This window comes from Scyliorhinus torazame, chromosome 12, assembly GCF_047496885.1.
Source record: "Scyliorhinus torazame isolate Kashiwa2021f chromosome 12, sScyTor2.1, whole genome shotgun sequence".
NCBI lineage: Eukaryota > Metazoa > Chordata > Chondrichthyes > Carcharhiniformes > Scyliorhinidae > Scyliorhinus > Scyliorhinus torazame.
Window position 1 is genome coordinate 217,186,954 of NC_092718.1, and position 27,650 is coordinate 217,214,603.

The 27,650-nt window shown below is 45.8% G+C and overlaps 1 protein-coding gene and 1 long non-coding RNA gene across 6 annotated transcripts in view; one reads left to right on the forward strand and one right to left on the reverse strand.

The window, feature by feature from the left end:
- bcas3 (BCAS3 microtubule associated cell migration factor) overlaps positions 1 to 27,650 on the reverse strand; it is a 1,250,799-nt gene that overhangs the window by 465,971 nt on the left and 757,178 nt on the right. The gene's annotated exons all lie outside the window — the stretch shown is intronic.
- Positions 6,012 to 27,650, forward strand: part of LOC140387290 (uncharacterized) — a 40,511-nt gene continuing 18,872 nt past the window's right edge. Inside the window, exons 1-2 of the long non-coding RNA XR_011933836.1 lie at positions 6,012 to 6,081; positions 7,548 to 7,616. This is a non-coding gene — a long non-coding RNA (uncharacterized lncRNA). The remainder of the gene's footprint in view (positions 6,082 to 7,547; positions 7,617 to 27,650) is intronic.

The following is a 27,650-nucleotide window of genomic DNA, read 5'->3' on the forward strand; positions in this document are numbered from 1 at the left end:
GTGGGGGGGGGGGGGTTCCTTCACCGGGGGGGGGCCCTCCGATGGGGTCTGGCCCGCGATCGGGGCCCACTGATCGCGGACCGAACTCTCTAATGGAGGACCTCCTTTCTTCCGCCACCCTGCAAGATCCATCCGCCATCTTCTTGTGGGGCGGCCTCGGGGAGGACGGCAACCGCGCATGCGCGGGTGACTTCATTTACGCGGTGCCGCTTTTTACGCTGCGCCAAGGCCCAGCACGCGTAAAATACGCGACCCCGCTCCTAGCCTCCCGGGGGCGGGAGAATAGTGGGCTAGGAGCGGGGTCAGACGCCGGAGTGAAACACTCCGGTTTTCACTCCGTCGTCGGGACTTTGTCTCCCTTTGGGAGAATCGCGCCCGGTATGTTGAGAAACACATGAAAGAAGTTGACACTCAGTTTTAAACACTTAATGTCACTGACTGATAGCTTAAAAAAAAATCTATTCATGGAATGTGAGGCTCGGCCAGCATTTTTGCTTATCTCTAGTTGCCCTTGAGAAGGTGGTGGGTGAGCCCCCTTCTTGAACTGCTGTAGTCCATGTGGTGTAGGTACACCCACCGTGCTGTTAGGTTGAGCGTTCCAGGATTTTGACTCAGTTACAATGAAAGAGCGAAACCATAGATCCAAGTCAGAAAGGTATGTGATTCGCTAAATTTAAGGTTAAAAAGAAGCAACACGATTGTCATAATCATCATCACACTAATTAAAGATCACTGTAAAAGTGTTTTGTTTGACAGGCGCTCCTGCCTACATCTGGAATGTACCAACTAGTGTCGGAGTACAGCTGTGTATGAAGATAGTCCTTTCAAATATCAATCAAATCGTCATTATGCACGCACAAAAGATGCATATTTATACTGTGCATTAACCCTTAAAAATGTCACTTAGTGCGTCACATACATGGAACTATTTGGAATTTAAAATATAGTAACAGGCTATTTGACCCAACTGGTTTATGCTCCACACAAGCCTCCTCGCACTCTACTTTATCTCACTCTATCAGTACATCCTGCAATGCCTCCCTCTTTAATGTGCTTATCTAGCTTCCTCCTAAAGACATCCATGCTTTTCTTCTTTTTTTTACACTAAGGGCAATTTATCACGGCCAATCCACCTAACCTGCACATCTTTGGACTGTGGGAGGAAACCGGAGCACCCGGAGGAAACCCACACACACACGGGGAGAACGTGCAGACCATGCTTTCTTCTTAATTGGTCCATATCATAGCAAGTTCCACATTCTAACCATTCTCTATGTCAGGAAGGTTCTCCTGAATGCTTTCTTGGATCAGTGAGCTTTGACATGTTGGCAGCACGAACAAACATGCTTCCATCTTTCCCAGATGAATATCTTTCCATGCAACTGTCATTTGACAATGATCAGGAGTGAGTCCCGTGGTTAATTTACCCCTTCCAGTCTATTGGTTGTCAATGGGCTTTCTCATTGTAATCACCCCACCCCGCCGGGAAATGCACTGGCTGGGATGCGCTGCCGACGGGAAAACTGACCGGACCCAAGCTGAAGCGAGCACTGGCTTGGGATCGAAATGGGAAAAGTCCTTGACTGTATAACTCAGATCTTCACTCAGTCAATGTAGTCTGAGACACTGAAGGATTCTGCACATTTCAATACTTACTTCAAAATATGCTAATACTGGGAATTGGTAAAATATTCTTTCCAAGAGATTAAATTCAGAAACCATAACTTTCCATAATTTGATGGTTAGCTGTTCTGTACCAGCAAAACCAATGTCATGTAAATAATTTTCAATAAATTGCTATATGGGTGGCATTAAGTTGGGACTCTTTACAATTCTTTTGGACAGAGGCATTCTCACTCATGTTGAAACTGACTCAAAGTAAATTGATCCCCTCCCTATAAACACAGTATGTGAAATGGGAAGTAACATATGCATTTGGGAACCTCACACTGAGAAATGTCACAGCTTGGATTTAGGTACATTGTGCAGGCTTCACAGTAGCATTTCTGCACTCTGTCATTATGTTAACTAAACATTAGTGGAGGCTTTAGTATAATCCCAGACTATTCTTAGCCATATGATCCTCTTGCCTGTCAACCATGAATCACTAGGATTAATCCTTTGCCCTCACTAAAATCTTCTCCTTATAGATGTCATCTCAAATAATTGCCCTTTTGGTTAAAGGAAAAGTTTATTGAAGACAAAGGGTTAATTAAGAAGAGGGCCCTTTTTGACTGGATTTCAGCAAGAGACCTGTTAACTCTGAATAGGCTGCATGAAATAATTTCAGTTCTTTAATTATTTGATGACCGAATCATTGTTGACACAATCAATAGCAACTGCTTTTCTTAAAACTTTGTCACATAACTTAGAAAAGTCTCAAGGTGCACCACACCTACAAGAAACTAGTTGTGTGCAGTGATTATGTAGACTAATGTAGCAGCCATCTTACACTTGAGAATTTGGCAAACAGCAATTAAATGAATGACCAGTTGTTTGTTTTGTTGTGGGATAAATGTTGGCCAAGACAATGGAAGAACTCCTGGATCATTGAATGGTGTGATGGGATTTGTAACACATCCTGAACAATCATAATAGGCAGACAGGGACCTCAGTTCAATGATTCATTCATGGCTTCATGAGATTGTCGTTCTCTTCCAACAGAGGTCATGTACTCAAATCTTTGCGCAGGTGCTTGAACTTATCACCTTGTGACTCAAGAGACAAACTTTGCTTTTAGTTCATATGAAGAACAGTACAAAATGACAATTCTGATGACAATAAAAGTAGGTTTACATTAACACTGCAATGAAGTTACTGTGAAAATCCCCTAGTCGCCACACTCCACTGCCTGTTCAGATACATAGAGGGAGAATTCAGAATGTCCAATTCACCGAACAAGCATGTCTTTCGGGACTTGTGGGAGGAAACCGGAGCACCCGGAGCTAACCCATGCAGACACGGGGATAACGTGCAGACTCCGCACAGACAGTGATCCAAGCTGGAACTGAACATGGGACCCTGGCGCTCTGAAGCAACAGATATAAGCTCACAGTACATTTTCTAACTACATTTCCCACTAATTTTTTATATACATACTATGCATGGACATATATAACTTTTTCAGATGTTAGTGAAGACCGTTGCAAATGGCATTCAGTGTTTGTAGGGTTAATGGGAACAGAAAGATTTTGGAATTTCAGGTCTAACCACCTGCTTCATGGGTGGTCAGAAAATCTTGGTTTGCAAACAAGAGCTTTTGATTGGTGTCGTCAAATAACTGTGGTTCACAGAAACATAAACTGTTACTTGTGCAAATCTGTACAATTAGAGATTGTGGCGGAAACATTATTAGGACGATTACTATTTTCTTTCGAGGTCATTTTGAAATCTCGGCTCTCATTTAAGGTTAGCCTTACTTCCTTATTTTTTAAGTTATATTTTGAATAGCATTAACCAGTTTGTGTTGATCTTTAAAATGAGTCTGCCTTTATCAACAAGGAATTCCTGTTTAATGACTATCAGATCTTGCAGGAACATCTAAGAAATGCCTCTAAGTTAGTGGAATATACAAAGCCACTATACAAAAAGTAAGGGACTGAAAGGAAAATGGACACTAAGCAGCAGCAGGCGCCAAACCTGAGGGGAAATGAGGGAATGAAGGATGTGGTTGAAGTGATGAGTTTTAAGGTTTTCCAGAAGGTGGGGAGATATGGAACAAAGTTAGAGGGGGTCAGGAAGACAACCTTGTTTTCATAGTTATGATGGCCAAATGTTGCGTTACCAAAGTCTGACAAAGTGTTTCAGGCACAAATATGGGCAGCACGGTAGCAGTGGTTAGCACTGTTGCTTCACAGCGCTAGGGTCCCAGGTTCGATTCCCGGCTTGGGTCACTGTCTGTGCGGAGTCTGCACGTTCTCCCCGTGTCTGCGTGGGTTTCCTCCGGGTGCTCCGGTTTCCTCCCAGAAGTCCCGAAAGATGTGCTGGTTAGGTGAATTGGACATTCTGACTTCTCCCTCTGTGTACCCGAACAGGCGCCGGAATGTGGCGACTAGGGGCTTTTCACAGTAATTTCATTGCAGTGTTAATTTAAGCCTACTTGTGACAATAAAGATTATTATCATGAGTGGAGGTTGTAAGGAGGTAGATTAGGCAAGGCAAGGAGAGATCTACAAAATCAAGAACTATTGTTACAGGTTAAAAATTCGTGTGCATCTTGCACAAAAGTGCTGTGCTGAACTCATTCAAAAGACATCAAAAAACCATTTGCGCAGTTAACAGAAACGTTTCTGCACTGTGTCTCGTGGTGGAAAAATGTGGATGTTGTCACATTCATTAAGAAGATAAAAACATGTTTTTTGCATCCTGTTTCACATCAGACATACACTTTCTCAAAGGGGCCAGACAAATATAATCTTCAGTTTCCTGTTGGGGTTTGGCAAAAAACAATATGGGAGGAGATATTCACAACAGAAAACCATCAAAACTATATCCAGCACTAAATTAAAAATAAGAGAAGGAAGAGATGAGAAACAGAACTCAGTGTGCACTGAGTGATGATGTAAAAGGCAAGAGTTTTGAAAAGCAATAGTTAAAAACACTCAAACCACCACCAACCACCCACAACCCCAGCCTCCCACCCCTACAACAAACTGGACAGGTACTAGTAATAGTTAAATGGGTAAATGCGTTTGAGTCATCCAGACCAGCAAAGCCTGATATACAATCCCTGGTCTGCTCTTAGCTAAGATGGTACTATTCCAGTGGTGGCATAGTGGCATTGTCACTGGACGAGTAATTCAAAGATCCAGGACAATGCTCTGGGGACCTGGGTTCTAATCAAAGCCAAAGTCATCCAGACCCGAAATGTTAGCTCCCTTTTCTATGCACAGATACTGTCAGGCCTGCTGAGATTGTCCAGTATTTTCTGTTTTTGTTTCAGATTCCAACATCTGCAGTAATTTGCTTTTATTTATGAGAATATTGCTGTTGTTACGATCTCTGGACAGCCCAGTAGCATTTCAAAGGAGATTCAAACTTCCAGTTACCAGCTGAAAAAATTACATGGCAAGATTAAAATGTTACAGTAACAAATGGCTCAAAGCAATACTGCAAAGCAGACGATTTTGTTTTTGTATGCAACTTATACATTAGACTACAGAGAGGAACATTGACATTTATACTTCTCACAATGGCACTCTCCACAGAATTAGTTCATCGAACAAACAGTTCCCAGCTGCTCCCAACTTCCCATGGGTTCCCGTATTCCTGCTTCGCTGAGTAGTAACTTCGAGAGACTGTCTCCAGGCATTTTCTCAGTTTTGGTGTGTTTCTTAAATCCACCACCAGCAGTAAAGCCTTTGCTGATGATTCTTCTTCCCCGTGGCCATGCCGGAATAAATCTCCCGGAATCCGTAGAAGACTCCCGAATGCATCTTTTTGATTAGAGACTAGAGATTATCTCCTTCCCACATCTCGCTGTGATAGCTCATAAAGTAAAGCAGCTTATTCTTTTTACTGATCACAAAGAATCCATAGGATTCCTACAGTGCAGAAGGAGGCCATTTGGCCTATCGAGTCTGCACTGATCCTCCGAAAGAGAACCCTACCTAGGCCCACTCTCTCGCTCTACCCCTGTAATCCCACCTGACCTGCACATCTTGGGACACTAAGCATGACCAATCCACCTAACCTGCTGGTTTTAGGTATTCAAGTAACACTGTTGCTGATGAAATGTCATGTGATACAAAAGTGATGCCAGCGGACCACTTTGCAGTCTTTTGGGGGTTCACCATTTTATCCTGTAGAAGCAACATCTCTGCATAAACCCTGCACTATGTTTTTTTTACAAACTTAAAGTGTGGCATCTCTACTTCTCTTTCTCTTTGTGGCGACAACAAATATAAAACAGAAGAGAAACTGGTGACGGGGATTTGTGTCATAAACAACCATCGACAAAGATTTGGGACAAGAAAAAAATCATCGTCGGAGATTTGGGCCATAAATAAACATGGATGAAGATTTGAAGGTCTGAAGAAAACCATCGTTGTCACTTGGCTGAAAATCATCAACCAGTTTGTGGTAAGTAAAGAAAACCTTTCAGATCATAGAAAGGTGTCAGCGACTCAATGGATCGATCGCGCCAGCCACTAGTGCAAAATAATATAATAACAATAATCATCTTTATTAGTGTCACAAGTAGGCTAACATTAACACTGCAATGAAGTTACTGTGAAAATTCCCTAGTCGCCACACTCCGGCACCTGTTCGGGTACACTGAGGGAGAATTCAGAATGTCCAATTCACCTAACAAGCACGTCTTTCAGGACTTGTGGGAGGAAACCGGAGCACCCGAAGGAAACCCACGCAGACACGGGGAGAACGTGCAGACTCTGCACAGACAGTGACCCACAAATAATCGGGGCACAACAATGAGTTACTGGAGCATATCTTTTAAATAAAAGAATTGATGTTTCATGGTTCCAACTGCTTGTAGTGGGTAGCAGCTGCAGAGACCGTGCACGTGACACTGTAAATTGTGGTAAAGTAAGCCACAGTGCTAAGGTATGTTGGTCACGCTAATCTTCATCAGCACAAAAGAGGTTTACCAAGAAAAACACAGACAAGTCTGCTGGACGAGTTCACTAGTTAGATGACAGAACTAAAGACTCACGAGGGGATTGTGTGTCAAGTTAGCTTGAAAAGTTCAAGTTTGGTATCTTATCAGTAAAAGGAGATCAGTAACACTTTTGCTTTATCCAAAACTTAATGGAAACATCATCAAGATGGAAGTGGATACAGGCGCTGCAATATCACTCATACTTGAGGCAATATACAGTCAGAAGCTAAAACATCTACCATTACAACCATCAGATGTTGTCCTGAGAATATACACCAAAGAGGTCGTGCCACTGAAGGGATGCATCAAGGGAATTGTGTAAGTTAACGGTCAAAAAGCGGAATTGCCTCTTCACATTGTCCAAGGAAACTTATCAGCATTGTTTGGTAGATCATGGTTGATGAAGATAAAGCTCAACTGGGCCATCGTGATTTTATGAATGATCGACAATCTCTTCTGAATAAATATGCCAAGATATTTAAAGAGTCAATTGAATCCATGACTGCAGTGGAAGCGAAACGCAAGATCAAGGCAGACAATGTGTCTAAGTGTCTGAAAGCACATACTGTACCCTATGCCATTTGGCCAAAAGTGGAATAATAACTTGAGAGGTTAATTGAGGCAGGAGTCATTTAGCCTGTTACCACCAATCATCCCTGTGCTAAACAGGGATGGTTCAGTAAGAATATGTGGGAATTTCAAAACCACAATCAGTATGTTGACCATAATCCTTTACCACTTATCGAAGGTTAATTCGCTGGATTCTCATGAAGCCAAACATTTAGCAAAATAGATCTTTCTCAAGCACATCTACAGATGAATGTGGCTGCAGAATCACAATTGTTATTTAGCATAGTGAACACATTAGGGTCTTTTTCGTTATTGGAGACTTGCATTTGGGATGACTTTGGCACCTGCTCTTTTTCAGAGATTCGTGGATCAAAATCTGAGGGGGCTATCTGGTGTATAATGTAAACTAGATGACATTCACAAACAGGTAAGAATTTTGAAGTTACTGTTGCACATTTTCAAAATCATAGAGTCTAGAAAGAACAGTGTGAATTTTTAAAGTCTTCTATCAACCATCTGGGTCATATCATGGACAAAGATGGTTTACATAAAGAACCAAAGAAGGTGGCTGAGATCCTAGAAGCTCCACAGCCACAAAATGTGATGCAATTGAACTCATTTTTAGGGTTGCTCAATTATTATGGCAAATTCGCTCCTAACTTAGGAACGAGGCTGAAGCCATTACATGCTTTGCTTTGTGTCAAACAAGCTTGGCACTGGACCAAAGAATGTGAAAATGCTTATCAAAGTGTCAAAGAAGTTTTAAGAAAGCCGGCGTCATCGGTCCATCACAATTCAAAGCTGAGGTTACAGCATGCTTGCGACGTATTACCCTATAGGGTTGGCGCAGTTGTCTTTCACAGAATGCATTCAGGAGGGGAACGATCAACAGCATTTGCCACCACAACATTAACTAGCGCTGATGCAAACAATGTTCAATTAGAAAAAGCTTTGAGCATCAAAGTTAGCACGTAGCTACTTCTGATGGGCGGGATTAGATGTCCAAATTGAGGCTGTGCCAATCCTGCGCTACATTAAGGAATACTTCAACCCTGCAACCATTTCATCCGAGGGAATGGCCAACGCAGCTATGGTAGAGAATTCATATTGACTCTGTTGGTCCAATTGAGGGGCATATGTTACAAATGATGGTTGACGCACACTCAAAATGGCCAGTAGTCACAATCATGAAGTCCACAACAGACAATTGAGAGACTAGATGCGGTGTTCAGAAGACTCGTAAGTGATACTGGAACTGAATTTACATCAATAGAGTTTGAAGATTACTTGAAGGGGTTTGGTATCCACCATATTAAATCTGCTCCATATCACCCAGCAACCAACAGGTTGGCCAAACACTTTGTGCAATCACTCAAACATGCAGTAAAAGCATCCAGAGATCAAGGTTCTTTACCCAGATTTGTTAACAACTTTCTAATGTCATACAGAATTCCACGCATTCAACAATGCAATGCTCACCGACGATGCTACTATTCAAGAGGAAATTGAGAACGCAATTCAATCTCTTGACACCACCCACAACTTCGGAAATTGTCAGGCAACAGCATCAAACACAAATGGTTAGAAGGGATCAAAACTCGAAGATTAGAGTCTTTCAGGCTGGAGAATGTGTTTTAGCTAGAAATTATATCACGAGTAAAAAATGGACTCCAGCCATCATTCGAGCCAAGACAGGTGCGATACCTTAGACAGTTCCAACAGGCGATGAACGAGTTTGGCATCGGCAAGCTGACCAGTTATTAGCTTCACAAAGTGAATGTACAGGGTCTTCACCAGAAATATTCACGTCGGAATGTATGGACACCACAGAACTGAGACCTACTACTGCAGAATTACTGAATCTGCCACTACTGCACTAATGATAAGAATATTGTGTTGGTTCTGTTGTTTAAGTGTTCAAAAGAAAAGAAGTTGGCACTAAAGGAGTAAAGGGGAAGCGGTGTTATGTATTCAAGTAACACTATTGGGCTGGTGAAATGTCACGTGCTATGAAGTGACATCAGTGGAGAATTTCACGGGCTTTTAGGAGTTCACCATCTTACCCTATAGAAGCAACATCTCTGAATAAACCCAGCACTATGTTCTAACAAACTTAAAGCATGGCTCCTCTACTTCTCTCTGCGGCAACAACAAATATGTAACTGGGGAAATTCTCTGCTCCATTTCAGAAGGTGCCATTATACCTTTAATCTTCATCTGAACAGACACCGCTGCCTTTGGTTTACCAGCTCATCTGACGTTTCTAGGCGATTACATGTAATTCCTGGTTTGTATTGTCGCATTTCTTTTAAAACTGTGCAGTTCTGGGGACAAAACCACAACCAAATTGCTTCCTAAAATCTGGATAATACCTCTCTACAGAAGTCCTCATACATTACACATGGCTATTTCCATCTGGGCTTTCCATCCCCTTTTCCCATGGCCCTGGAAACTGTGAGGTACATGTGTGAGGTCATTGTCCCTGCCCGATACTTACGAACCAAATATCTGTCACAAACTCCCGGAAGTTGCAAAGTCAACAACCAGTTTGAGTGAGTTTGAAAAGGAAAGGGTTAGTCGTCTTGTCCCAGCCTAATGTTTTTGAAAGTATTTTTAATTCAATAAAATTTTCAACAATTTTACAATACAAAGCAACCCCAAGCAGAAATCCCCCCACAGCCTCCCCGAAAACATCCCGAATCTCTGGAGCAACCCCATTATGCCTCCATGGACGTGCTCAGCTCTGAAATATACGGCAACAGATCATCTACATATCAGGACGCCCAATGTTTCCACCCCCCCCCCCCCACACATTAGCCCCTTCCCCAACCCCAAACTCCTCAGCACAATGGCCAAGGGCTCTGAGCCAGTGCACTCAGAAGGGGGGGAGGCGTGGGGCATCACTGCCTCGTACCTCGGTGTAATGCAAAATATCCTGAATTCGTACTGTTTGTGCACACGCTCGCCATCGGCTCCTTATATAGCACCGCAGCCATGCCAAAAACCTCGGCCTAATCCCGAATCACTCCAGTACTGCGATCCAATAACTCCACTCTACCCAATAAAATGCCTTCTCCGCATCCAACGCCACCACCATATCTGTCTCCATCCCCTCTGCCGGAGAAAGCACCACATTCAGCAATCTCCTCACGCTTGAGAACAACTGTCTTCCCTTTAAGAAGCCGGTCCGGCCCTTCCCAATTACCTTGGGAGGCGCCTTTCCAGCTTTAACGCCAACACCTTTGCCAGTATCTTGGCATCACATTCAGCAGAGATATTGGTCTATACGACCCACACTCCACCGGATCTTTATCTTTCTTTAACAACAGCAAGATGAATGCCTGCCCCATTGATTGCGGCAAAACACCCCAACCCGCCGTGTCCTTGAATATTCCCACCATCAACGGAGTCAACTTGTCCTTAAAGTCTTCAGGAAATTCGACTGGGAACCCATCGGACCCTGCCACCTTCCCTGCCTGCATCCTCTCAATCACCTTCACTTTCTGCTCCCCCACCTCCAACACTGCCCTCTCTACCTCTCCCAACCTTGGACGTACCAGCCCATCTAGAAACCCCATCATCTCCCGCTCATCCTCTGGTGGCACCAACCTATACAGGCCCCTATAAAGTTCCTTGAATACTTTATTAATCTACTCCGGAGCCATCACCAACACCCCCTCCTTATCTCGTACCCGAACTATCTCTCTCGCTGCAGCCTCCCTCCGAAGCTGACCAGACAACATACGTCCTGCCTTGTCCCCATGCTTGGCGATCTGCCTCTCAAACTCCCCCACCATCACCTTGGTCAGAGTTCCCACTGTGAGGGGAGTGGCCCCACATAGCGACCCAGCCTCTGCACCAACTCACTCGACGGCGAGCTTTCGCTCGCCCCCTTCTTTCCAGTGCCCTTCTTCTGGGTCTTCCACATCTCAGACCTTCCTTATAACATCCTACACCAACTCATTCACAAGCTACCCCTAAAACCGGGCATAAAAGTCTAAAAACCAGAGACTCTAGCTGGACCCACCTAACCTTCGACCTCCACCTACATGTTGCCACCGGACGTCTCCCCTGTCACAGCCTAATTGAAGCAATGGAACTCATACTTTTATGGGGCTGGGCAGGAATGTGTGCTTTGTCCAAGATCGTATTTAATAGAAGTAGTATCATACATCGTATCACTTGGATTCTGTTTACACTGTGACTGAAATAGTAGCATTTTGTGTGGAATAGGGTTCCAATTGCATGTGATATGATACATTAATGGGAATTTCATCCTATTGGTTATGTAATATTACTAGATACATTTATTCAGTTAAGACTGACAGTAAACAGATAATTTTGGTAATGAACAGACTTATTAAAGGGACATTCCTTTTAAAATTGTAGTTGCCATTTATTATGTCCTGCCATGGATTTTTAAACAAAATCTTTGTTTATATGTTGCTTTCTATCCATATCATCAGGGACTGGCTTGGGGTTGCTGCTTTTCTTGATATTGTGAAGGAGCTAATTTAACATGTTGAACAGTAAGGCTGTTGAAACACTTGGGGTAAACAGTGCTGTCTATCCACTTCTAAAATAATACCTGCATTTATTTAGCAGTTGTCACACTGAAATATTGCTGACTACAGTTAAGGTTGAACAATAAACATTGGCTATGAAATTTCTTTTAAAAACAATGAATTTATTTCTGAAGTGCAGTGACGAGTTGACATTTTGTCTCAGTCGTTTTGAACATGGAAAGGTCCCACAAACAAAAATAAAATGAATAAATTATTAATTTAATTTATTCATGAAAACTTGTATCTCAGGAAGTCCCAAAGTGTTTTGCATGAAGTACTTGAGGATATTGAAGCTAAAGTACTGTTTAAAAATGTAGATCTTGTTAGAATGTAGGAAATGTAGCATTCAGTTTGTGGACAAAAAGCCCCCACAAACAGTAAAGCGATAATGACAGAGATTTTTAGTGGTGTTGATTTCAGAATACATATTGGCCAGGACACCAGAATAAACATCCCCTGCTTTTCTTTGAAGAGTGCCGTTGGAATTTTTAATCTCTGAGATTTTTTACATTATCCGTGAAGGGTAGACATAGTGTTGGTTTAATATCTCAACTAAAAAATGGATGGCAGTGCAGGTTTAAGGAGCAATGTTACCATAGAAATAGATAATAGAAAACGTCCTGTTCTTCCACAGAGAGGCAGGAATTCTCCCAACCCGTCCGTGGCGGGATTGGTGGCGGGCGGAGAATCTGGCGGAGCCAAAAAGTTGGAAACCTACCAGTGTCAAATTATGTCTCAATTTTCCCTTTGGCTGGTCAGTCATCCCATTGACAGGTGGCACAAATTCTATTTGCCTTCAATTGCATGCCATGAATGCTCATTAAAACAGCTGCCCATCAGTGTTTCGTCAGGCCTTCCAATCTTGCATCACACCAGCGGGTAGTCATGTTGGCGCTAAACTCGGTTGCTAAAGAGCGATGTGCACAAGACGGCCCTTAATTGGCAAGAGACTTTAGGTGATTGCAACAAAGCTTTCTGCCAGAGCGCTGCGCTGCTCTTAATGCACTCCCCACCACTCTGCTGGGGCAGACGATTTCCTGCCCTCCATCCTTTATGGGCAGCACAGTAGCATCGTGGTTAGCATAGTTGCTTCATGCTCCAGGGTCCCAGGTTCGATTCCCGGCTTGGGTCACTGTCTGTGTGGAGTTTGCACGTTCTCCCCGTGTCTGCGTGGGTTTCCTCCGGGTGGTCCGGTTTCCTCCCACAGTCCAAAGATATGCAGGTTAGGTGGATTGACCATGATAAATTGCCCTTAGTGACCAAAAAGATTAGGTGGGGTTACTGGGTTACAGGAATAGGGTGGAGGTGTGGGCTTAAGTGGGGTGCTCTTTCCAAGGGCCGATGCAGATTCGATGGGCTGAATGGCCTCCTTCTGCACTGTAAATTCTATGATCCCCATGTCGAGCTTGTCTTTGTGGACTGCAGCATCTTGCTCAACCCTTATTATTTTTCTCATGCACATTTGGAGACAACAGAGGTTTTCACATGTTAAAATACCTCTCTCCATGCTGCTAGTGTTAAGCTTAGCATCCAATTCAATATCTCCATGACTGCTATCTTTCACTTCCATGACTTTGACCATCTTCTTTTCTCCCTCTGCCTTCATCACCTGCTGTTGAAACTTTCCTGCATACTTTTGTTACATCCAGGCTCTTGACTAGTTCAACGCGCCCCTGGCTGGTCCCAGCTTCCGCCCTTAAATCCCAGCCTGTATCAAGTCCCGCTCTTCCACCATCCTTGCACGCGCTGATCTATGTTTGTTTCCAATCCACCAGCGGCTGAAACCTAAATTTTAATTTTCAACTCCAAATCCTATCGCGCGTCATCCCTTTGTATTGCTGTTAACATCCTCCATTCCAACAATGCTCTGAGAATTCTCTTTCATATGCACTGCTCATTCATCTTCTGACACCATTGGTGACATGCCTTCAGCTGTACAAGTCCTGAGCTCTACAATTTCTCCTAAACATCTCTGCCTCTCCTCCTTAAAACCTTCTCTGACCAAACTTTTAGCTATCCCTAATATCTCCTTCTTTGGTTCGGTTATCAATTTTTGTCAGATTACATTCCTGCAAAGCAATTTGGAACTTTTTCCTTGTGTGAGAATCACAATACAAATGCAACTGGTCGATTTGAGCCAAAGTGTAAATCAGCTGATGCTAGCAGGGAACTGATTCTGTAACACTGATCTCAGACTAGCGCTACAGCGTAACTGTAAAGTTAGAATTGTGACACTGTTGCCTTCTCGCCTCCACTTAAGGGCTTCTTTCCGTCATTGCTGATATCAACCCAGCAGTGGCAGGGAGCTTGCCATGTGTGGGTTACTTGCGACGGGGGTGGGGGCAAGAGGAGGCCCCTCATTCAGAGGCACTCAGTGCGTGATCAGGAAGGGGAGGCCCTACTGAGAGCCACCTGTGGCCTGCAATCCAGTGGTGATATTCAACCTCGGGTGGGTGTTGTACCAGTGGCAGCCACTGCCTCCCTGGTGGTGCTACAATTCACTCGAGCATCAGGGTCTTTGATCCTGGGGATTGCCTGAACGACACTTAATTTGGCAGACCTTAGCCCTCCTGCCAGTGGGGACGACCCCTGTCGCCTCTATCAAATCCAGCCTTAAGAGGCCATTCAGTGCTTTTTATTTGTGTGGCAGAAAATTCTGAACACAAGTATTGCAAATAATGAAAAATAATCACTTAGAATGACAGGTGTTTGTTCTATTTTTAAAAAATGACTTGTTCCAGCTTCAGAGCAACACAGTTCTGAAAGCAGATCACTTGGGGTTTAAATGCCTGATATTTAATTGTTTTGTCAATTCCAAAAATTCCTGAGGATTAATTAACGTTTTTTGAAGCAGAGCCTTGGGAGAATTTCTTGATGCAAAACTACAAAATAGGGGAAATGACAAAAAATTCAAATAACTATATATAAAAGCACTAAGCCTACATCAAAGCCCCAGTGTTTCACGCAAGTTTAATTTGAAGATATATTGAGGTAATTAAATTCCAGTTGGATTTTATGTGTTGCAGATGCAACGGAGAAAAAAAATCAATGTAGGTGGGAAATATCTGTCTGTCCCATTGTTGGGCCCAGGAACAGAGAACGAAACTGCCAAGCAGATTAATCCTCAAATTCCACAGATTTCTTCTGTAGAGGAAGTTGTAGGAGATAAAAACAGCCCAAAATATGTTGCTCCCACGATTAGAGTGTACTGAGAGACATAGACAGTGAAATCCCTGACCTTCCAACCAAACTTTTCCAGATTTTATCAGGATAATTTATACAGTACTCCCAGGAGAGTGCAGACATTTATTTCCTCAGCATAACTTTATTCCTTGGAGCACCGTGTTTGACTAATTTTCGACCAGGTTTGAAAACACAATCTTGCTGATTCCCATTCTCTGTGTTTCTCAATGTTACAATTTTATTTAAATCTCACAGTTGAAATTGCTGAGTGGAGTGGTAACAAGGTTAACATGCATATAACTGAATAATCAATTGCTATCATTTTGTGAAATTAATTTGCATCTTCTGGTGGGGCTGAGTGGCCACAGTCATTGGACAAATAGATAAGCCCAAATGGGCAGGAGGAAGGAAATGGAGCCTGGGCCTGAATCAGGAAACTATTCTCAAAGGAGACGTGATCTCGTAGGAAGACTCACATAATCCTAAACGACACAAAGGAAGCTTTTTCTGTCTCACAGTTCTCTTATTCATGTAATTCACAGACAATATATTAACTCAATATAAACCCCTCACCCTCTACCATCAGGAGCAACACCACACCGAGGTGAGCTGTCTAACCAAAAGGTAGCAAGGGAAGAAATCAGCAGGAATTGCTCTTCAGTCTCTACTACTGGTTTGCCAGAGATCGAAGGTCATGGAAATGTCAACTACCCATCCTTTCAGCTTGGGTCTAGGGTGTACGGCCTACCGAGTACAAAGAAGAGAAAATGGATATAAAATACACAGAAGAAAAAGGCTCACATATTTCTTGCATTCCATTCCCAAAACGCCTATCAAAGGGGCCTTTCTTTCATTGATGAGAATAACACCTTTCCTGTCTTTTCACCCCTCACCCCCTCCTCCTTCCCATTGTCACATGTATCTGTTACCAGGAAGTAATTGCGATTAAGGTTAATCTTCCTGATACAAGAATAAACAAAGCTTCCCTCTGTTGCTGTCGGACAGGTGAGCAGAAATGATCCAATAACAGAGAAATTAATTTGTGCAGGAAATTACCTGCTGCAAGAGTGAACCTGGAACTATCTCAGGACACGCAGTCAGGAAACACTAGCTCATTAAACACGGCGCACAAATGCAACATATTATCAACACAGCAATAACATTTGCAGCCTTTGTTTATTTAAATAATCCACCTGCGTGCTTCTCAGAAATGGTTATGACAATGCTGTGAAAGACTATTAGCATAATTAGCTTTATATTACACAAGTACTTGAGTTACAAGTGGGTAGCGAACTACCTCTTGCGAGTTACATGGTGCAGTAGACCTACATTTAGTTAGTTAGTTCTGTGTACCTCGGGAAGGATATGCTGACCTTGGTTTGTGTGCAGCACAGATTTACCAGAACGATATCAGGGTTAAAAGGGTTAGTTTATGAGAACAGGTTGCTTAGATTAGGTTTGCATTCCTTTGAATATAGAAGATTAAGGGCTGATCTAATTGAGGTGTTTAAGATAATTAAAGGATTTGATATGGTTGATAGGGAGAAACTATTCTTCTGTTGAGGGAGTCCAGTACAAGGGGGCATAACCTTTAGTAAGAGTTGGGCCACTCAGGGGTGATGTCAGGAAACACTGCGCTGGGAATCTGGAACTTTCCCACCAAAGCACAGAAAGTCATTACAAAACGGAGATGGATCGTAAGGCAAGGGCATTAAGGGAGATGGGACCAAGGCAGGGAGATGGAATGAAGGTACAGATCAGCCATCATCGCACTGGATGGCAGAACAGTCACTCGGGGCCGAGTGGCTTCCTCCAGTTCCTATGTTCTGAGAACCCACAGAAACATTGAGCGGGATTCTCCCCTACCCGGAGCGGCGGGAGGTCCCGGCGGGATGGAGTGGCGTGAACCACTCCGGCGTTGGGTCGCCCCAAAGGTGCAGATTTCTCCGCACCTTTAGGGGCCAAGCCCTCACCTTGAGGGGCTAGCCCCGCGCCGGAGTGGTTGGCACGCCGCCAGCCGGCGGGAAAGGCCTTTGGCGCCACGCCAGCTGGGGCCGAAAGGACTTTGCCGGGCGGCGGAAGTCCGTGCATGCGCGAGAGCGTCATCCTCGCGCATGCGCAGGGGAGGGTGTCTCTTCCGCGTCAGCCATGGTGAAGACTGTGGCCGAGGCGGAGGGATAAGAGAGCCCCCAGGGCACAGGCCCGCCCGCGGATCGTGGGCCAGGCCACCGTGGGGGCACCCCCCGGGGCCAGGTTGCCCCGTGCCCCCCCCCAGGACCCCGGAGCCCGCCCGCGCCACCTAGTCCCGCCGGGGAGAGAGGTGGTTTGATCCTCGCCGGCGGGGCAGGCATTCCAGCAGCGAGACTTCGGCCCATCGCAGGGCGGAGAATCGCCGGGGCGGGGGGGGGGGGGGGGCTTGCCGACCAGCGCGGTGCGATTCCCGCCCCTGCCGAATATCCGGTGCCGGAGAATTCGGCAACCGGCGGGGGCGGGATTCATGCCAACCCCCGGTCATTCTCCGACCCGGCAGGGGGTCGGAGAATCCCGCCCGTTAAGCCAGCAAAGAGCTACTGAGCAGAACCTTTACTTGTCAGTTTTCTCTCTTCAGCTGAACTGCTCCTAGTAACTATTACTTGGTGGCAGTGAATATTGGCAAGGCTTTTTCCACAGGTTCAATACATCTATCATGTCCAACCTAAAAGTCCCGATTATCCCTTCCAACATTGTGGATAGGGAGGCCTATGTTAGTTTTACTATTCGCAAACTAGCTCAGGTTAACTATCTCTGGACAGAGAGGTCAAACACGGGGTCCTCTTGTATGAATCAGCTGCTCACAGATTAGATCATAGTCAAAAGGATCCAAGGCCCTCAGTTTCAGAACTAACAGCACTTGCGGTCTGATGGAGCATATTCCACAAACCGTTGTTTCTGCTCCTGTGCTCGTAGTGACACCAGGATTGGAAACAAAATGCTGCAGATAGCGCCAGTTTGTTAAATAATACAACAAGAGGGTAACACAAACCAAAGTTCAAATCTAACCAAGGCAATTTATGAAGCTTAAGTCAATAAATCTGGTCATTTGTACAATAGCAGCAGAAAATAGCCATTAAAAAGCTGCTGGATTGTCATAAAAACCCAACTGTTCACTAAGTCTTGAGGGAAGGTTACTGGCCAAACCCACATACAACTCCATTCCCACATTTACATGGTTAACTTTTAATATTTAATGCGAGCAATAGATTCTGCCTTGCTTGTGTCATCCACACCTCAAGAGAAAGTAAAAAGAAACTTAGCTGAAGCAGCAACTTCAATCCTGTCAATATTCACAAATCCCACCTCCTCTTTTCCCCCATAAATTTCTGTTATAATAATCCAAATAACAGATTGCCTTTAACTCTTTAAGAACAGGCTTCAATTCAGCAACATGCTGATTTATAATTCAAAACAACTGATATTTATAACTTGCCACAAATATGTAGCAGATCTCCCACGTCATTGCTCAAACTTTAAACAGACAAGATCATTGGAAGCAGTACAAAGGGAAGGAAAACCTTTCATGGAACGAACATACAGGAGCTCCTGTCTGCAGTGCAGTGTGCATGATGATCATTGATATAAACCAGTTCCCCTGCCCAACATTCCTCTCCCATATAACACAAATTAAGTGGTCATTCACCCCATTGCTGTGTGAGAAATGACTGCCATGTTTACTCATTTCACAACTGTAATTGCAATTCAAAAAGTGCGTGAAGCGTTCTGGAATGTATCTGAGAGATGTGATGAGGTGCTGTATAAATGGCAATTCTTTCCAGTGCACAGAAATTGGAGTGTTGTCCTATCAGATACATGCTTTAGAACATTCCTAACAAACTCCTCGTTCTTTACTTACCACAGGTGTTAACAAATTCAAAATAAATAAGGTAACATTCAATTTGAACACATTAGGCGTTGTATGATATTGTCAGACTGCGCAGCTCCCAATGTTAGTCTTATAGTCTATTCACAAGAGAGAATTTAACCATCGTTCCTTGATATTCAATGGCATTACCATCATTGAATCCCCTACTTTCAACGTCCTAGGGGTTACAGTTGACTGGAAACTGAACTGGACCAGTTATATAAATACTGTGACTCAAGAGCAGGTCACAGGCTAGGAACCCTGCAGCAAGTAACTCACCTTCTGTCTCCCCAAACCTGTCTAAAAGGCACAAGTCAGGAGTGTGATGGAATACTCTCCACTTGCTTGGATGAGTGCAGCTCCAACAATACTCTAGAAGTTCAACACCATTCAGGAGAAAGCTTGACATCCTGTCCATAAACATTCACTCCTTCCACCACCAATGCACAGTGGCAGCCGTGTGCGCCATCTACAAGATGCATTTCAGGAACTCACCAAGGCTCCTTAGGGCAGCACCTTCCAGGGCCATGACCATCTAGGAGGACAAGGGTAGGAGGCACATGGGAACACCACAACCTGGAAGTTGCCCACCAAGCCACTTACCTTCCTGACTTGGAAATATATCGGCCGTTCTTTCACTGTCGCTCGGTTAAAATAGTGGAACTCCCTCCTTAACAGCACTGTGGGTGTTCCTACACCCCATGGACTGCAGCGTTTTAAGGCGGCAGCTCATCACCACCTTCTGAAGTGCAATTAGGGGTGGGCAATAAATGCTGACCTAGCCAGCGATGCCCACATCCCATGAATGAATAAAACAAAAGAACTGATTCAAATCATAGAAAACTACACCATTGTCCAATGTCTCACCTCATTTTGGACCAACCTTGATTTCACCTGAGCATGTTTATCACTAAGTTCTTTTGTACAAGCCTTCTAAATATTATTACTGACCATTTGTGAGACACCTACAATCCTAGCTATGTTTTTTTTCTTTTCTGGTGCATAAGTCTTTGAACATGGATATTAAAGACATAAATAAAAATAAAAAGTGAGTGTGTTACACACAATAGACAAGAAAGGTTCTGCAAGCTGGCGCGTGCATCGCTCACGATGAGCATTTCAAGTCGTTTCTGTTGTTTTTTAAGATTTCCAGCATCCACAGTTTTTTCCTTTTGTTTTACTCACTGAATATTTTATTAATTATTTTAAGGATTGATACATTGAATAGGATATCAAATTACAACAATTAAGTGTGATGACTTATATGTTAAAACACAGTTGCCATGCTCCAATCAGCGTGTTTAGAACACATCTCTCAACAAATATCGCACGTCAATTCCATTGCTAAATAAATGTCAGTGGGCACTTGTTTTCTGAAATCAGGGTTGCAGACTCTTGCAGATCAAAAAAGCAAAGTGGGCTAAACAGCTGGCTTGTAATGCCGAACAAGGCCAGCAATGCAGGTTCAATTCCCGTACCGGCCTCCCCGAACAGGTGCCGGAATGTGGCGACTAGGGGCTTTTCACAGTAACTTAATTGAAGCCTACTTGTGACAATAAGCGATTGTTATTATTATTATACAGGACTGTCTTAGGTTTTTCCAGCTGTTTTAAAGACAAGTTGGTAATTATAGTTATCAGTTAGAACCATAGAATTCTCCAGTGCAGGAAGAGACCATTCGGCCCATAGTGTCTACACTGACCCTCTGAAAGAGCACCCTACCTAGGCCCACTCCGCCACCCCATCCCTGTAATCCTATAACCCCACCTAACATAGATTAACATAGATTAACATAGAATTTACAGTGCAGAAGGAGGCCATTCGGCCCATCGAGACTGCACCGGCTCTTGGAAAGAGCACCCTACCCAAGGTCAACACCTCCACCCGATCCCCATAACCCAGCAACCCCACCTAACACTAAGGGCAATTTAGGACACTAAGGGCAATTTATCATGGCCAATCCACCTAACCTGCACATCTTTGGACTGTGGGAGGAAACCGGAGCACCCGGAGGAAACCCACGCACACACGGGGAGGATGTGCAGACTCCGCACAGATATTGACCCAAGCCGGAATCGAACCTGGGACCCTGGAGCTGTGAAGCAATTGTGCTAATCACTATGCTACCGTGCTGCCCAAACCTGCACATCTTTGGACACTAAGGGGCAATTTAGCATGGCCAATCCACCAAACCTGCACATCTTTGGACTGTGGGACCCAGGAGAAACACAGACATAGGGAGATAATGAAAACTCCACGTAGACAGTCACTGAAGGCTGGAATTGAACCCGGGTCCCTGGCAGGCACCTGGTGAGGCAGCTGTATTAAACACTGTGCCACCATGCTGCACGTTAAAATATCTCGTGATGGTTTCATGGTCACCATCACTGAGACTAGCTTTACATTCCAAATTTTATGAATTGAATTGAAACTCCATTAGGTGCCATGGAGGGATTTGAACCCATGTTCCAGAGTATCAGCCGGGCTCCGGATTACTAGTCCAGTGATATTACCACTTAGCTACCATCGCCCCAAAGTTCTAAAGTTGCAATTAATTAAAACTTGCCAATGAATGCGTGCAACGTAACATATCTGAGCCCTTTGTGTGATGATTGGAGGATTTCAGGAATTTTGACTTCTGAATATTGGGACAAGTTAAAAATTAAAACCTGGGGGTATCGTGTGTTTAAAAAAGATTTGGGGCGAGATTCTCCACTCCCGCGCCGGTTGGGAGAATCGCCTGGGCCGCCAAAATTTCCCGGATCGCCGGTCCGACGCCCTCCCGTGATTCTCCCAAGTGGCGGGAACGGCTCCGTCGAGTTCCGCGGGCCGGAGAATCGCCGGAGACACCCAAAATGGCGATTCTCCGGCACCCCGCTATTCTCAGGCCCGGATGGGCCGAGCGGCCAGGCCAAAACGGTGGGTTCCCCCCGGCGCCGTCCACACCTAGTCGCTGCCGTCGTAAACGGTGCGAGAACGCTGGGGGGGGGGGGGGGGGGGGGGGTGGCCTGCAGGGGGGGGGGGGGGGATCCTGCACCGGGGGGTACCTTAAATGTGGCATGGCCCGCGATCGGTGCCCACCGATCGTTGGGCCGTCCTCTCTGAAGGAGGACCTCCTTCCTTCCGCGGCCCCGCAAGATCCGTCTGCCATCTTCTTGCGGGGAGGACATAGAGAGGACGGCAACCACGCATGCGCGGGTTGGCGCCGGCCAACCCGCGCATGCGCGGATGATGCCAGTTATGCGGCGCCGGCCGTGTCATCTATGTGGCGCCGCCTTTATGCGGGCGACAAGGCCTGGCGCATGTAGACGACGCGGCCCCGATCCTAGCCCATTGTCAGGGCCTGAATCGGTTGGGATCGGGGCCGTTTCGTGCCGTCGTGAACCTCGACGGCGTTCACGACGGCGCGCCCACTTTGGCGCGGGAGTGGAGAATCCCGCCCTTTGTTTTGCTTCTGGAAATAGAGGGTGAAATTGACAAGGAATGTGTTTTTCAGTCCAGGCTAATGGACTGTGGTTTGACTGGAGAGGTCCCTAGAGAGTTGATGTGCTTTGCAGCCTGCACAGATAGAACATAGAACATTACAGCGCAGTACAGGCCCTTCGGCCCTCGATGTTGCGCCGACCTGTGAAACCACTCTAAAGCCCAATAGAACATAGATCATTTGTCTTTCAGCTTGGGGAGATGCAGGGCGGTATTCTCCACCCGCCCCGCGCATGCGCTAGTCGCCGCCGGCCCAACTGCGCATGCGCGGGACCCAAGGCGCCGAGGCCCCACCCCGTAAATCGCGCAACGCCCCTGCTAGCCCCACAGAGGGGGGAGAATAGGGGTCTGGGAACGGGCGCCGACGCCGGAGTAAAACACTCCGGTTTTTACTCCGTCGTCGGCACTTAGACTCCCGTTGGGAGAATCCCACCCGCGATCTTTGCTGGGTGGAGCCCAGAAAGGCAGAGAGGCAGTGCTTTTTGGAGAAGCTTTGAGAGAGAGAGGAGCTGTGTTCTGATCTGCCTGCCTCTGAGTCCACAATTCTTTCCAAGTAGGATAGTTTTAAAAAAAGATTAATAATATTTTAAAGCAGAGCAGTCTTGGCTGAAGACAAGGAAGAGGCTGAAACAACCCAGTTAAAGCAGCTATTTAAAGACATTCAGCCAGAGTCTGAAGGGATTCCAACCGGAGCCAAATCTGCTTTATAAAGCAAGTATTACTCTATGCCCCACTAATTTTAATCTGGATTAACAGCTGTATGGCTTATTTTCTTGTTTAATGGGAAATTGTGTCAGGCTATTATTTTCGGGTGTGAAGTTAAAAATTTAATATTGTATCCATAGCAAAGTTTTATTTTAGAAATATCAAAGCCCTATTTTTTATACAATCACTCCTGGAATGAATCTTTCTTTTCAGTTTTAAAATAAACTGAAATATTAGGGTTTTGGTCCAGTATCCTAGCCATTGTTGGTGTCTAGCCTGGGACCGTAATATGTGTTGATGCAATTCTGGAGAATAGGCAAGTAGAAAATATAATTTTGATGGCTGAGATTTGAACCAGCATTGTACATGGTGAATTAAAGGGAAAACTGGGTGAAGGAGGTTGCCAACATTTAAACACCGTTGCTTTTACCTTCACAATGGGACAGTTCTGTCATGACACAGGGTCAGTTGGAAGTGGTCAAGTTATCAAACTTCCAAACTTTACAATGGGATGCAAATGGCTTCAGTTCCCAGCTCCAGCTGGCAATCCATAGCCACCTGACAGGACACAGCTCAGCCTGCTTACTGGGACAAATTCATTAGCAGCTGAATGGAACATTGTCAAAAGGCACCAGAGTTGAGGGAAATTTTTTTTAGAATCTGTTCATCATCTACTGTTTTGGATCTGCTGAGGTTTCATTATATGGTCCTTACTCTTAAATAAGCGTTTTATGATACACTGATTTTCCTGCTCATGAACCGAGAGGCTGTTGCTGGACTGCTTGAAGTTTCAGTTACTTGTTCAGCTTCATTAATCATCTGTGAAAGAGGTTAAAACAAAACAAAACTCACTCCTGAAATTAAATTAATTTAAAACCAACAGAGTGTCACCACTGAGGTTGAGGAATTTACAGCAGGAAACACCATTGGGGCTCAGGTGACACAGTAAATTATTATGCTAAGTACAACTATCTGCATTACTTATACATCATATATAATATTGATACAGATCTTAACAAAATAAAACCAGCATCTTTGTTCTGTAAGAAAAATGATTGGTAGCAATTAATGAATGCAGCACACATTCAGGTTATGATAAGTGGCGGCCATGGTGTGATTGGTCGCATACCGTGTGTTTTGGATCTGTTTACCTGATTTTCGGGGGAATTTGGTGGAAAGCTGTGAGGAGAGTGGAGGGTGATTAGTTTCTCCCCTGGACCGGGATGTCTATGGGATATCAGACCCGGTTAAAGATGGTGAGAGCCTTGGCCCAAGAGTTGGAGGGGACATGTGGCGCAGCACAAGCTGAGAAAATGGCAGAGGGGGAAGGGTCGTCGTCGATGGCGAAGCTGCCAACGGAACAGTTGATGAGTTCATCAAGGAGGAATTTTGGCAGCAATGGAAGGAGATGTAGGGGGACTGGTCGAAGGCGATTAAAGGGGCAGTTGCACCTTTTCGTGGGACCTTGAATCAGGTGGAGAAGCGATTGAGGGTGCAAGGAGCAACGATCCAAGAGGTGCAGGAGGTAGTGTCTGACCAGAGTGACCGGATCGTGTAGCTGGAAGTGGAGATGACACTCCTGGGGGATGTTTGCAGGATGCTGCTTGCGAGGATGGAGGACCAAGAGAATCGATGTCGGCGGCAGAATCTTCGTATTGTGGGCCTACCGGAGGGAGTTAAAGGAATGGGTACCGTGAGCTACATCGTGAGAATGTTGACGGGGTTTGTGTAGGAGAAAGTTCTAGACATGGCCTTGGAGGTGGATCGGGCCTACAGGTCCTTGAGGCAGAAGCCAAGAGCGGGGGAGACGCCATGGGCGGTGATTGTGCATATGCACAGGTTTCAAGACAAAAAAAAGATTTTGAGGTGGGCCAGGGTGAGTCAGGACTGCAGCTGGGAAGGAAATTGGGTCCGGATATACCAGGACATTGGTGTAGACCTGGCCAAGAGACAGGCGGGGTTTAATAAGGCCAAAGCAGTTCTGTATTGGCACAAGATCCACTTTGGGGTACTGTACCCCTCCAAACTTTAGATAAATTCTGAGGGCTAAGAACATTATTTTGCGATGCCGGAAGAGGCGAATGACTTCATGAAGGAGCAAGGGTTGGGGGAGGACTGAATGATGGACTTTGGTGCCAGTTGTATATATTTTCACATGTTCTCTCACTCATTTGAGGAAATTTGTATGTTATATATTAGCTGTACCCTTTTGTAACTGGCAGAAGTCACAATGCCTTCCGGTCCTCTCTGTGCCAGGTGTCTACTGTGTAAAGTTTTTGTATCTTTTTGTACTTCCTGTACCCTTGGCACAGTTTATGGTTGGTTATGCTCGTGTTTGTGTGGGTCCTTGGGGAATTGGAAATGTACTGTCTGGAGGTTGCTTTGGTGTGCTTTCTTCTTTTTCATAGTTATGGGTTTGGGACACTGGGGGAGGGGCTGCGGGGGTGGGAAGAGGAGGGGAGGTGGTGGAGGGGCTGGGGGTGGGTAGAGGAGGGGAGGCGGTGGAGTAGGTAAGAGAGGAGGAAATGAGTGAGTAGGAAAGGGTAAGTGGGTTCCTTTGTTTGGACCTCCAGGTGGGAGTTGCCACGCTAGCAGGCAATGCCAGTGAACGGAAGCGAAGTAGGAGTGGGGGGTGGGGGCTGCTGTGGTTAGCCAGCGTGGGGGGGGGTTGCAGCATGGGAGGGGAAGCAGCGTGGGGGGGGGGGGGATGCAACATGGTTGGTATGGTGGCCGAATTTGGGTGAGAACAGAGGGGGGGGGAGGGAGGCGATAGGATAGCCATCTTGGGAGGGGAAGGGGAACTTAGTAGAGTCTGAGTTGGTTGATGATGGCAGATTTTAGGGGAGCAGGCGGGCAGAAGCCTTCAGCAAGATTTGTGACGTGAAACGTCCGTGGGTTGAATGGGCCAGTCAAACGGTCCCGGTTGTTTGCGTATCTAAAAGGTTTTCCTGCAGGAGGCCCACTTGCGGGTGAAGTATCAGATGCGGCTGAGGAAGGGGTGGGTGGGGCAAACGTTGCACTAGGGGTGTGAGTCGAAGTTGAGGGAGGCTGCGATGATCAGCAAGAAAACAGTGTTTGTGATGGCGAGGGAGGTGTGGGACCCGGGAGGTAGGTTTAAGATAATGAGTGGGGTGCTGGTGAAGGTGTATGCGCCCAACTGGGACAATGATGAATTTGTGAAGAAGTTGTTAGGAGCGATTCTGGATCTGGACTCTCGCCAATTGATTATGGGTGGGGATTTTAATTGTGCAATGGAGCCTGGGATGGAGAGCTCGAGTTCCAAGTCAAGGGGGGAGGTCGGGAGTGGCGAGGGAGCTGGGGGCATTTATAGATCAGATGGGGATGATGGACCTGTGGAGGATTAGGCACCAGGGGGAGAGGGAGTACTCCTTCTTCTTGCATGTTTCCGTATTTACTTTTGCCTGGTGGGCAAAGCAGTGTTGTTGGGGGTGGAAGATGCGGGGATCATGATTTCGTACCGCATACCCAACGTGGTTGGGGTGGACGCAGGGATCGGGTTGGAGGTCGGATTCGGGGCCGGTGGCAGATATGGAGTTCTATGATAAGATGGCAGGGTCGATCAGGAAGTATGTGGAGCTCAATCAAAATGGGGAGGTCACGACAGCCATATTTTGGGAGGCTGGCCCTGCTCAGTGGCCGACGTGGAAATCACGTTCGGCAACCGGCTGGAGAATACCCGATTCTGACCAAATCGGAGGCGGCGCCGCTTTCGCGATGCTCCGCCCCCTCCAAAGCGGCGTACTCTAGGAGTACGCTGCGCCGCGTATCAACGGCCTCAGGATATTGCCTGAAGCCCGACCCCCGATGCTCTGCCCTGACCGGTCGAGATCCCAACGGCGTGGATCGCATGTGGTCTCATCCGTCGAGAACTCAGCATGGCGGCTGCGGACTCTGTCCAGCGCAGCCACAGTTGGGAAAGGGCCGATCCGCGGGCAGGGGGGGGACATTATCAGTAGCTGGGGGCGTTGTGGGAAGCGGTGGTCCGGGGCATGCAAGCCGGCCGAAGGGGGGGGCTATTTCGCGGGCTGGTTCCGCGAACTGCCTCCGCAATGGTGCATGCCACGGATGCTGCAGGCCGCCGCCATGTGCATGCGTGGCCACGGAACCGGCAATTCTCCGGGCCGTCTCGGCAGCTAGAGCTGGGTGCTCTATCTCAACTTGCTATCTACACTGGGAGTGCAGAGACACTCCCTGTTACATACGAAGAAGAGGTTCCCTGATTGGCCCACTACTCAGTGAACTCTTATTCCAATTGGCCAATCACAAAGGCCTGGTCTAAGTCATTACATTTTCCAATTAAACGGCAATTTAGCATGGCCAATCCATCTACCCTGCACATATTTTTGTGTTGTGGGGGTAAGACCCACGCAGTCACGGGGAGAATGTGCAAACTCTACATGGACAGTGACCCGGGGCTGGGATCGAACCCGGATCCTTGCCTCCGTAAGACAGCAGTGCTAACCACTGTGCCACCCGTGGAGAAGAGAGGTAAGTATGTAAGTTAATAAAGCAGGCTGTACCGAACTGACAATTGTTTTTAATCATTAACTGCAATTGGCTGCACAAAAATGGACTCAAGCTAGAAGAGATTTGTGTGGATCTGAAC